The 13363-nt window shown below is 43.7% G+C and overlaps 1 protein-coding gene across 43 annotated transcripts in view; it reads right to left on the bottom strand.

Moving 5' to 3' along the window:
- The window catches only part of DPP6 (dipeptidyl peptidase like 6), a 714691-nt gene that overhangs the window by 295600 nt on the left and 405728 nt on the right, over nucleotides 1-13363 (bottom strand). The gene's annotated exons all lie outside the window — the stretch shown is intronic.

The following is a 13363-nucleotide window of genomic DNA, read 5'->3' as shown; positions in this document are numbered from 1 at the left end:
TCCAGCCACGAATTAGTACTTTCTCATGAAAAATTGTTGTAGGTTACTATCAGCCGCTAAGCATTACTACAATGAGCTACAGCATGGACACCTCTATCAGTACTAACAGTAGTAGCAATAAGAAAATATTTGTTATGGGGATAATGGCAGTACACTTAAAACCTGAACCCAGTCTGCTGGGGTGCTGAGATCGCTGCCTATACTGCTGACCATTATCGCCTCATTGTTTTCTTGGGCTCTCCTGTCTGTCTGTACCCACTTTTTGTTTCTTGCCTTATACTGTGATTGGAAGCTCTTTGGGGCAGAGACTACTTTTTATTTTGTGTCTGCACAGCGCCTAGTGAAATGGGCTCCTGGTGCATGATGGGGGCTCCTTGGCACTACCGTAATACAACTAAATAACAACACTACCAATAACGTATCAATACATCTCTTCTCTCTGGTTTCAGGAGGTTTGTTTGTTTGTTTGTTTTAATTATGCAAGGGACTTTTCCATCTCTCTCCCATTCCCTTTTTTAATAGCCTGCCTTCTTCAGACTCCCTGTGCATCTCTGGTTTTTTGGATTCCAGCTGAAGAGTGATGCTAAAGAACAAGCCTCTTCCATGTGGAAAAGGTTTCTTCAACCCTTGGGCTTCAGATGCTAGAGGTGACAGTGCTAAGAGTGACCTAACTTTCTGGTGCTGGAGAGACTAAAAAGCTTGGACCTGCTTTTAGAGGAAGGATGGATAATACACCAACCTCATTACAAGTGTCCTCAGGAAAGATTCAGAGGATTACAGAATGGAAAACATTACAACAGGCCATGACTTCCTGCTAGCTGCAATGATAAAAGGCAACCAGGTTATGCTTATCTTCAGCTGACTGGCTAAAAGATGTATTTCCTAGCAAGGAGCAATGGCTTAGTTTTATACTTACTGTCACTGTTGCCCAGTGCATGAAACTGTGGGACAGAATCTTGTGCCCTGCTTAACTGCAACACACTTAGCCTCAGAGCACATCTTAGGAACCCCTTTGTTGATATCAGTAAACCATTTTTTTTGTCTCTGTGGGTATGTCTCTTATCATCATTTAAAATAAAATAAAATATACATTAAAAATGCTTTGTGGTTTGATGTTAAGGGAATATTTGAGAATGATAGGGAAAAGGCCTATATCTGTCATTTTCAGCCTTTAATAAGAATAATCCTTGCATATTTTATGTCTTGAGATCAAGCCTCCAATCTTTCAAGTTGTTATTACAGAGCCAAAAGTAGAAACCAAACGCCATCTGCCGCTTACACATACAGGCTAACGGTTAGCTTTAACAAATGACAATTCTTCTGAAGATTTTAGAGCGAAATGGAGCAACGCCCACTTACACCAACTGAGGATCAGGCCCAATGTCACCATTAAGTAGAAATGCTTCTAAAAAAACAATTTGGATACAGCATTAACTGAAAGCTCTGGCAACATATGAAGCAAGCGAAGGGGTAGTGCAAAAATGCATACTTATGAAATGTACATAATCATATGGCTTAAGGAGCATTATAATGAGAATGGTTGCAGAACCCTCTCCAGGTCCAGCTAACAATAGAAGACTTTCAGCATATGCTGTTAATAAAAATGGTGAGTCTCTCATTATTATTTGTTTAAATACAGTGGTGACACTTAACCACTTAAAAATGTCCCCTTTGCCTTACATGTTGATAAATAACAACATTTGCAGCAAGCCCCAGCACTTCAGGCCATTTCCATAAATTATCATTAAAACCTCAACTATATGCTACAGATCTGAACAAAAGACTCGAGCCCCAAATGTCAAGTATGACTTCAAAAGATATTTTGGACAGCAAATCCTTTTTGTCTTAGAAACAGTGGAAAAAGAAGATTATATTAATGGTAAAATTACATGACAAGTAATATATCCATCGTGTATTTTTCAAAGCAGTAAACGCTCAATGGTTCAAATTAAATTATGCTAAAGCTGTTGTAGCTCTTCCACTGTTTTTTGATAACCTTCCATAAATTTCTGTGCTCCCATATTCTCTGGAGTCAGTCCTGTATTCTTCAAACACCCTACTGCTCAATATGATTTTAAATATGGGAGCTCTGGGTGCATAAAGAATACAGCATGCATCAAATTGTGACTAAATGTATGTTCTATATTTTAAAATATAAAACTAAACGACTCAATCCTTCAACTCAGCAGCTTCTAAAGGAGCCATGCCTTGAAGCAGAGGAAGGAGAAATGATTTGTGAGTTCTTGACATTTGGGGCTCGAATCGTTTGTTGAGATCTGTAGCATATAGTGGAGGTTTTCATGATAAGGTATGGAAGGAATCTGCTTCAATTGCCTTGCTTGTATACGTTCTAAAGTGCTGACATTGGGAAAACACCACTCAAGTCTAGATCTGGTGTGATACCATGAAGGAGGGTGCATCAGAACAAAAAGAAAAAAGGCAAATGCTGAATTTCATTCAGGGATGCTTTAGATCAGTTTCTAGCACCGTTATTCAGAGCGTGTCATATCTTACCCCTTGAATGGCCCACTTTATTTCCACTGAGCTGCTTGCTGAAGAACGTTCACTGCAACAGGCCCTTTACTGCTAGTATTTAGTCCATGGGAGAAAAAGCCTGTAGGACATAAGGCTGGTTTGCCATTTCCACCATTCTCCAAAATTATGAAGTATAATTTACAAAAAACAAATTGCAAAATTTTTTCTTAAAAACAAATAAAACCCCCACACACATCAGGATGAGAATGCAGCAAATCAAAACCTATCATGTGATTGCATATGGTCACTGTTATTCAGCTTGAAACAATGACACCACATCAAACAACCTGGGCGAGACATTTTGAACTATACCTCTACCCCTATATAACACAACTCGATATAACACAAATTCGGATATAACGCGGTAAAGCAGCGCTCCGGAGGGACGGGGCTGCGCACGCCGGCGGATCTAATCAAGTTCAATATAACGCGGTTTCACCTATAACGTGGTAAGATTTTTTGGCTCCCGAGGACAGCGTTCTATCAGGGTAGAGGTGTATTTCTTGTGATCAATTAACTTGATCCTGATAAGAAATGGAGCCTGACTCCACCCATGCAGCTCTTATTAAAAAGAAGGGGAATCTGAGAAGGTTTGGCTCATAGTTACTAACTCAGCTCTTTTCTTTAACCCTTCATCACTCTGAACAGTGCTTCCTCATTGGCACTTCTTGAGTAAGTGCTACTCAAGCAAAGAGCTGCAGAATTGGCAATAAAATGACACCTGATTTTCCTTCTGCGGGTTATCAGTAACCCTCACTGAGTTCAGTGGGAGCTGTTTGTATCCTGTGGTGGGAGAACATAGTCTGGAATTAATGGCTTTATTGAAAATAGCTCTGAGCCGTTTGTACCCTCTTAGTTCTTTTCCTAGGAGCATGTTGTTATGGTTTCTTCAGCTATCCTTGAACAGTGTTACAAGTGCAGTATGCGCTTGTTCCGGATTGATGGTCTCTGAGTTTAAACAAGTCTTGACCCCGGAGGCCTTTGTCCAGCTCTAGTTTGGTAAAAATGCAATCTGAAGAATTATAACTCATTGGAGGGTTTTAGGGCCTTTGTCATGAAATGCCAGCTCACTTTGGCTCAAGACAGAATGCCGCTATCAGACACAGTGGCTCCAAGGTCTTCAAAGCTTTACAAGTCTTATGCTTGGTTTATTTTAATTGATTTCTTTTTTTATTGAGGCTTCTACAGCACATTGCAAAGGCTTTGTAAAGAACTCATTCATTTTCATTTTCAAAGAGCAACTTATTGGACAGCAGCAAACAGATAGCAAGTCATTTCTCCTTAGGAAAGCAATATGTTAATTCTCTCTCATATATCAGGTTATCTTATCTGTGACACAGTAATATAGGAACATGTCTTCTTACATCTGAGAAACACTGTTCTTGGTCACTATTAATCTAAAAGAAATATCCTTAATGAAATAAAATAAAACCCTGGAAACGAGTACAGGGTAAATGAATTAAAAAACACAAACTATCATTTTCCTGCTAGAAAATAACATAATCCATTCCATTAAGGCTGCCGTGCCATTCAGTTACAGCACAACAGCAGAGCCAGTGCACTGTAATGGTGACTTGAATCCCCCCTCCTGCAGCATGGTAACTCATTTCAGCCTCTTAAGCCTGGTCTACACTAGGCGTTTAATCAGTTAGGGGAGTAAAAAACCGACGCCTAACAAAACATCCACACAGGAGGCACCTTATATCGATTTTAATTTTTCTAAACGGCGGTTTCTGTCTCTCTCTAAGAGGAGAGAGAGGCTAGCTAATATATCCATATACCGGATTAGGGTTAGGGTGGCTGATGTGGCGGTATTGGCCTCGGGCGGTATCCCACATGCACCACTGACACCACTGACCGCTCAATGGACAGCACGCCCAGGCAGACAGGAAAAGACAGGAAAAGGAAAACGAATTCTTGAATGCGCCCAGTTTGCCCCCGAGCATGCAGCAGCATGGCGCGCGCAAAAAAAAAAAAAAAAAAAGAAAGAAAAAGAAATGACGTGACGGGCGCTGTAAGCTGTAAGGCAAAGCTGGTCTATCAGGTCACAAGCGCAAAAAACAATCATTAAAAAATTTTTTAAAATTTTAAAATTTCCAGACGCACGCCATAGACAGAGCTCACTGCTGCGTGCGCAAAGCAAATGAAGCCAAAGCAAAGAATCAACAAAGCGACTGGAGGGAATGGACAACCTATGGAAAGCAGTTCCTGCAGTCTCCTGAAAGCATGGCTGCTCTTGGCTGAGCTCCAAATGCTTCTAGGTCTGCACTGTCAGGGGCAGTGTCATCCCATTGACCCCACAGCACCCCAGATCCCCCACCCCCCCAACACCCTCTTAACCAATTTTTTACAGACTCTCTGATCTTTTGACTCTTTTACTGAATGCTGCAGATCTGCTGCAGATAGTGCTTGCTGCACCACGGCATAACATGGGTGTCCCTGCTGGTACCCATGTGGGGGGTGGCTGATGGGTACCATGGGTCATCCATCAGCCTATCATGCATGGGGCAGCAAAAGCAGAGCAACTAAGGACTAGCTAACATCAGCTAGTCAATCAAAGGGCGCCTGGCCCTAATTTTTCCTGGTTGATCCTGCAGATGGGGCAGATAACAAGTGCCATCATAATATAAGGGGCAACAGGGGCTGAGCTCTGGCGAAGGATAAGCCCTCTCTCTCCTCCCCTAGACTTACTGTCCTCTTCTGGACTCCTCTCCCACTGGAGGCTGCCCTCCTCCAGCTCACTGCTGCATTCCCTGATTCTACTTTCCTCTCACTTTCTCCACTTCTGGACATTCTTATTCTTTCTCACATTATCACATGGGTGGGGGGGATGCTGTGGGGGGGGGACTGCAGGGGGGAGATGAAAAATGGGAAGAATGGAGCTGCAGGACCTGGATCTGCTTTAGCAGCAGCTGTGTTGCATACAGCTGATGTAAGGAGTTTGCAGCTACACACAGTGTTCTCTGATACTCTGATTCTCTCTAACTCTATTTTCTATTCTACATTAGATCATTCTAGACTTTCCTGATTTTATTTTTTTTTTTGATTAAGGAGGATTGACTCAGAGGAGGTTTTTATTTTTAACAACAGATGGAGCAGTGCAGCAGCATGTTTGGCCAAGCAACATGCCCACAAGCAACAATACTGGTGCCCATCTTTTACCAATTTTCTCTTTTGGGTATCTGGTGTCATATGCATGTGCTGTATTAACTCTGCTGAAGTCTGCTGCTGAAAATCATGTGTGTCATGCTGATGCGCCTGCATCTCTGACAGCGTGATATGACATAAAATCTAATCCATGATTGCCAAGGCACAAAAAAAAAACCAAAATCTGCCAGGCAAAAATGCCAGGAAATGCGAAAAATGCGTGTCTTTCCCAGAGGAAGGATGAGAACCTTGCTTTGATTTTGACTGACTTACATTTTGCCACATCAGGCCATCACCACCACCGAAGACAATTGGAGACTGGGATCTCAAGGATAGGGAGGGAGGGGCGGGGAGCGGGGGGTAGGAGATCGACGCTTAGCTCGCGGCCCACAGGATAGCTACCCACAACGCACACCACCCGACAACATTACCGAATTGGGACCAGTGTTTTAACAAATCGATTTATTTAAATTGTTTAGTATTTTTTAAATTTTGCTAGTGGCGAGAAAAAATGGACCAGAGAGAAATGCTTCTGTTATTGGAAGAGGCTGTTAGCTGACCTGTATTCCTTAGTAGTCTCAAACCAGAAGTTTCCTCCATTATCAATGTATTTTCTTTAAATTTGGTGGATGTCTTGTTGCACCCAAGCATAGGAATTTAAAGGCAAGAGAATGGATCAATGACTTCAGGACTATCTAACAAGGACCCTCCGCACTGGGAACAGGGCCCAAACAAATGATTTTACACTAATTTAAACAAGCTGTAGGATTTGAAAAGAGAAAAAAACAGCCCAGTGGAGATGGTGAAGATGTGTTGGGTCCCATGATTGAGTTTGCCCTACACATGGGAAAACTCACAGGAGAAGAAAAGGGCAGTGGAGATATACCAATCTCCTAGAACTAGAAGGGACCTTGAAAGGTCATTGAGTCCAGCCCCAGGCCCCCTGCCTTCACTAGCAGGACCAAGTACTGATTTTGCCCCAGATCCCTAAGTGGCCCCCTCAAGGATTAAGCTCACAACCCTGGGTTTAGCAGGCCAATACTCAAACCACTGAGCTATCCCTCCCCAGTGCTTGTGGAGTTTCCTCCGAGTTCTTTGTTTCCCACACCAGTCCCATCTCCCCCCAGAATAGACAGCGCGTGGGGCCTTTCACACCCAAGCTGTGTGGATCTAGGGGGATCCACCAGAGGAAGAGGGCCATCTATACAAAGACCACACCAGCTCCAAAGGTTCCTGATACCTCTGCAGTCCAGCTCCACTGGAACCTTGCTGCCAGGGATTCCACAGCCTGCAACCCTTTCTATGGCTCTGCTAACTCCACTGCAAATTATACTTCATAATATCTGCTGTTGTGCTGTAACTGAATGGCACGGCAGCCTTAATGGAATGGTTGCCCAAGAGGGTTGGGGGCAGACAATGTATGTTCCCATTCTCCATCCCACCCATTCACCATGCTGTGGTATTCATGAGCAATGAGGTCATCTCAAACTCACACAATTCTGCTAAAACCCTTCCACCACACCTCAGCATCCACACACACATTACATTCAAGGGTGGCAGACCCAACCATGCTCTTCTACTGACCTGCTCTTAACACGTGTCTCAGATCCCTGCTGAAAGAGACTAACTGGCTCCTGCTAACGTACTGGGGCAGCTGTGGCTCTTTAACTCCACCAGGGACAGAAGGGAGGTGGGAGTGCCCCCTGGAGCAGAGGTAGCTGGTTATTTGCATAGGGAGTTAACACAGTGCCTCAGCACTGCCCTGTTTCACTGGAGCGCTGTGAGGTGCTCACTGAGTGATGAGGAGACAGAAGTACCAAAGCCAGACTTCAGCACTGCTAGGATTTCTCCCAGTGTGCGTAGCTTCTGTTCAAAGCAGAATAGAAACTCCATCAGATTAATATATTTCATATGTATTGTGTCTATACTACCCAGAGCTGAAGAGTCACTTTTTCCTTTGACAGATATCATAAGGGAATGAAAAGGTTAATGCAGCTGGTGTGAGTGCACTTTTAAAAAACAATTAAAGGGAATTTTCTCTGTTGTAAATTAGGCTATGGCACTGGGGACAATCAAAACATATTATCGTAGGGAACAAAAGAATTTCATTTGAAACTACGTTGTAATGCTCACCAATGCTCACAAAAAACAGCAATATCCATTTCATTTTTTACATTCTTTGACTACAAAAAGGCTATTATAAGAGAAAAAAAATGCTGAATCATAAATAGAAGCAGCATTCTTTCTTCTGCCAGTCTGAAGAACCCAGCATTTTATCTAGCGCAATATAAGGTCATATAGATACAAATCACATTTGTCAGGTGTCACCACATGCACCAAATTCAGCCCTACTTTACCTATGCCTGTAGGTCCACTAAAGGCACAATCTGGTTCCTAATCCCTGTGCAGTTGATCCGCTAGTCTTTATGCATGCAAAGCTTTTACTGAAGATGTGAATAAACCTGCATAAGGATTTTTCCCAACTAGACCACTGGGGTGAATCTACTAACATTATCCTATAAGCACACGAATGTTGGCGCTGCAAGACCTAAGTAAAAACACATAATGTGAAACACTGTTCAAGATTTCACTGCTCCATACAACGTGTCCCATGAATCACTTGTAACCCTTCTGCTGGCCTCTCCGCCAAGTCCTGTTCACTGCACCAAGGGGTTAGGTTCTCAAAAGTAATATTAAAGATGGCAACATTTTGTGACATGTTATATGTTTGCCAATGAAGTGGAAAAAAAAGAATATGACAATTATTTGGTTTGGTATACCAGCCTTATTGCAGTGTGCCACAAGACAGCTGTGCCATGGCAAAGGTAATAGGCAGATTGCATGGGCGAGTCAAGGTAAAGCAGCTGTGTCGTGTTCTTTTTACTTCAAAGATACAAATGGCTAATTTACCCCTCACACATTGTTAATAGCATGTGGTTCTCATTTGGTCCATCCATGAAATCTGTATTTATACAGGCTGTTGGTATACAATGGTACAGTGAGACTGAGTTACTTTTCAGCATGAAGTGAGTCTTTGGCCATTGCTAAATGATGTCTTGAAGCACACCAGCCAAGTATCAGAACCTGTCCTCACCATTAACCCCCTTGACTTCTCTGTCGCCTTTGAAACTGTTACTCACACTCTCATCCTAGACATTTTGTCCTAACTTGCCTTTGATAATATCTTCTTCAATTGTTTTTTTCTTCACACATTTTTTTCCATTGCTTCTTTCTGAAAATCTTCCTTTACTCCACTCTTCTCTCAGGGGGAGATCCTCCCTATCATCTCTCCCAGGCTCTCTCCTCCATTTATACTGTGTCATTGGTGATTGTATCCACTTGCTAACATCTATCAACTATCATCTCTGTGCCAGTGATTTTCGAGTCTACTGTGCACTCCAGACCCACTGCCATCTGTCTGGTCTCAGATCTCTCAGTGATCACTGAATTTCATTCTGTTTTGATGGCAGTTTAAACTCATTATGGCCAAATCAAAACTCCTAATCTTTCCTCCCTCTTGCATCATCCTTTCTCCATTACTGTTCACAAATCCTCTGTTCTTGTGACTCAAGGCCACAACTGGTGGGAGGAGAGGGTAGGGAAGATAATCTTTTGACCCTCTCCTCTTTTTCTCCTCTTGCCATGCAATCTGCACTCCACACACCCAAAATCCAGACTTCTGAAAGAAGAAGTAAGATCTCTAAAATTCTTCCCTTCCTCTCCTTTCCAATGGCCAAATCACTTGTCCAAGCCCTGATCATATCTGGCCTCAACTACTGTCATCTCCCCTCAGGTCTTCTTCATACTAATCTCACCTCTCTCCAGTCCATTCAAAATGCTGCTGCCAAAACTGTCTCGATATCTTTTCATGCCACCCTCCTCTTAAGTTACTCCATTGGCTCTTCGTGGTGCTGTACATCAATTTCAAACATCTCACCCTTGATTTCAAGACTCATCATAAGAGAGGACCCTGCCAGCGTTTCTGTCCTGCTCCCTCTTCATATCTCCCACCACTCAGCACTCTCTGCTAAGCCAAAGATACCAACCTAAGTACTCTTTGATTTTTCTCTCTCTCACATGCACAGTTGTCTCTGTGCCTTTCTTCCTGCTGCCCCTTATACTCCGAACACCCTTTTTGAAATGTGTGTGTTCTTCACTCCTACCTCATTCAAATCATACCCCAAACCCTACTTCTACAGCATTACATATGAAAAAATGAGTACTTTTATACTTTGAAAAACTACACACCCTTGTTTGTATGATGTGTCCCTTTCCCCATTCCACCCCCATTGCCTTTTATTTCTTTGCAAATGATGAGCTCTTTGGGGCTCGCAGTGCATATGCCTCTCATATTTTTTAGCATTAACATAATGCCGATAATACAGAACAACATGAGTGCGATTTGTTATGGTTATACATGAGATATGGAAGTTCCATCCTTCATAAGCTACCAACTCAATTATGTGGCATCTAGAAATACCATGTCCTCCAAATGGGTCCACAAATAACTGGATGTTCTGAATTGCTAACCTGAGTGGCCTTGACCTTAGCTTATCTGTGGGTGTATGCGTGCATCCGTTCTCTTTGCCTACTGTCTTCTCCCTACTCACTATGAATCATTTACTCCTTCCACCTACACCTTGGTCTGAGGATCAATTCAGGGAGAGTCCGGACCAGCTGACTGTTACTGTGATAAAATGAAATGGTAGAACCCATTATCTGGTCTGGAAATTGAAAATCCATGATACTAAAATATTTGCAAGTATTTATCTCACACTTCTTTGGACCACTGTCACCGGTGCTGGTGGAGTAAAAAAAGTAATTGGCCTTTCGCTAGTGAATCTGCTACAGTATATTGCTATGGTAAAGTGGCAAATAGAACAAGGCTGACTCTGCTTTCTGACCACAGCATAGCAGGTTCTCTCTTCCCCCAACTCCCCATTGACATGAGCACAAATCCAGCTGATGTCTTCTACCTGTTCATAGTTTTCTGCACCTTCCGCAAGGTGATGGTGGGTTACAAGTGAATTTTTCCTCCTTTGTTGGGTGGAGCTGGAGCTTGGTGCCTCTCAACAAATATTCAGCAAGTCAATAGCTGGAGCCATTTGCCCCGTGCTTCACCCACTGTGCTCACACAGACCCAACCGTGATAAGGTGCAACAGAAATGAGTCGTTTAGTTAATCTCCTCCCAATGTGGAGAGGGATTCTGACCATACCGACTAATTAATGAAAAAGATGACAGTTAGGAAAGAGCCTTACACTCTGTTCAGACACCGTACATCTATTCCACAGTCTTCAGATATCTTTCAAAACCTCACCTTAATTTGATTTATCTTTAATAGCTTCTTCATTACCAGGGGCGGCTCTAGGATTTGCGCTGCCCCAAGCAGGGAGGCACGCTGCGGGGGGCGCTCTGGCAGTCGCTGGTCCCGCGGCTCTGGTGGACCTCCCGCAGGCGTGCCTGCGGATGCTCCACCGAAGCCGTGGGACCAGTGGCCCCTCCGCAGGCACGTCTGCGGGAGGTCCACTGGAGCCGCCTGCCGCCCTCCCGCGGGAGGCTGCCCCAAGCGCGCGCTTGGCGCGCTGGGGTCTGGAGCCGGCCCTGTTCATTACTTATTTGGGCTTCCTCCTGGCAGAAAAATTCTGATGGGAGAAAAAGGGAGTTCAGATTTGTCTCTTTCCTGTACCTCCTTTTATGCTTTAGTAAAAAAAAAAAAAAAAAAAAGGAATTCTCCCTTGTAGCTAATAAGCACTGATGCGTGGTTTTCCCTGGGGTCCAGTAACATAATTCCACAGATGCTGTGAGTCCCGATGCAAGTTCCATGCAGTACACTCATTCTGTATGGCATACTCAGTCCCACAGCATAGCCCCTTTCCAAGCGAGAGACATGAGTTGGAAAATAATCAGCCTCCAAGGTCTTAGCAAACCCCTGTGTTACTGACTGCACAACAAGGTAAAACAAAACAAAAACTGCATACCACAGACAGAAAGGTAGCCATAGGCTTGAATCAAATCTCCGGTTAGAATTTTTTAAAGGCAATTTAACCTTTGGCTAATAACTCTGCAGAGGAAAGACACATACTTGCCATCAAGAACATTATTCAGGATGGCATTATTGTCTATGGGAATGACTGAATCATACAGATCAACGATCTCTATGCCCTGAACAACCCAAGTACCTTCTAATTGTGGAACCCAAATGCCTTCCCATTTCCTCTCTGGATTGAGAACCAGCAAAATGCTCCTGCTGCAGAAACATCTGAGCAGAAGAGTCCAGCTGAAAGAACTTACTGAGAATGTTTATTTTGAATATTGTCTTCTGTGTATTATAGTGGTTTGATTTTCTGGTTTCTGCACTCAATCTGCCCAGGACTAGTTCGAAGGAGAACCCACTGGGGTAAAGACCTTAAGTCATCCCACTTTTGGGGGAGAGAAGGCGGAAGGGACACAAAATCAGCCCCTTGCCTATAAACACCTTTATAATCAATACTGACCCTACTCAGTGTTATGTCGCCCTCTTATAGGAAGCTCTTCCAGCATGCCTCTCTGGTAACTGAGCCTTTACATGCAGCAGTAGCTCTAAGGTAGCCATTCTGCATCTCCTTCTCTACTAGCAGGTAAGTATCCTTAGCTACTCCTATGCGTTTCCCCTCATTCTCCTCTTCACAGCCTGAGGAGATGGCACATTTCTCGCCCTATGGATTGCCCTGTGACCTGTGGAAAAATACTGTAGCTGTCAGAAGCAACAAAGAGTCCTGTGGCACCTTATAGACTAACAGACGTATTGGAGCATGAGCTTTCGTGGGTGAATATCCACTTTGTCAGACGCATGTATTCACCCACAAAAGCTTATGCTCCAATAAATCTGTTAGTCTATAAGGTGCCACAGGACTCTTTGTTGCTTTTTACAGATCCAGACTAACACAGCTACCCCTCTGAGACTTGTAGCTGTCAGGGCATCTACAGAGGGGGCCTGGGAATTTACACTGAGGCCCAGTCCCTAGGTTCTTTATCACCCGTGACAGAACAACTCCCTTTAGAAGCCATGTTTCCACTGGTTCCCTGCCCACGTCTGGAACAAAACCATTTCCCCAGGGATTTTGAGAGCATGGAGGGAGCCTTTGAGGGTCAGCATTAGTGTGAGAATGAACTGATTTTACACCTAGAATGATACGGCTTGGAATAAGTAGAAGCGTTTTCCAGTTTTCTCCACGCTACTCTCCAGCCTGCCTGTACAATTCTAAAGCGTCTGCCTGTGTAAACACACTGAGAGATGGGAATGACTGCAGAGTAGAAAAGTCTCAGGAGCAGGTTGCTGGCTGTGGCACTGAGGAAAGGTAAAGTTTCATTGGTTGTCTCTGAAACACAAAAGGCCAAAGCCTACTCCTGGCATATGCAGGCCCAACTCCACCAAAATCAACAGAGTTCTACACTCTAATGCAAACAGAGGACAGATAATATAATACCCGAGTTCAGGGGGGCTGGAACAATTTGTATAGTGAGGATGCTGAGGCCTATTGAACCAAACTGTAAATCCTGTATATGATGAAAACCACTTCAGGCCAGGGGGGGTGTCAGCACCCCCAGAATGCCTAGTTCCTGTCTAACACTGACAGACCCCGGTCGTCATCGGGCAGGATCAAACCTGGAGCCTCGGGAACTAAATGCATAAGCCTCTA

The sequence above is a fragment of the Mauremys reevesii genome, linkage group 2, assembly GCF_016161935.1.
Source record: "Mauremys reevesii isolate NIE-2019 linkage group 2, ASM1616193v1, whole genome shotgun sequence".
Lineage (NCBI taxonomy): Eukaryota > Metazoa > Chordata > Testudines > Geoemydidae > Mauremys > Mauremys reevesii.
The sequence above is the reverse complement of the archived record's forward strand: the minus strand, read 5'-3'. Positions and strand labels throughout refer to the sequence as shown.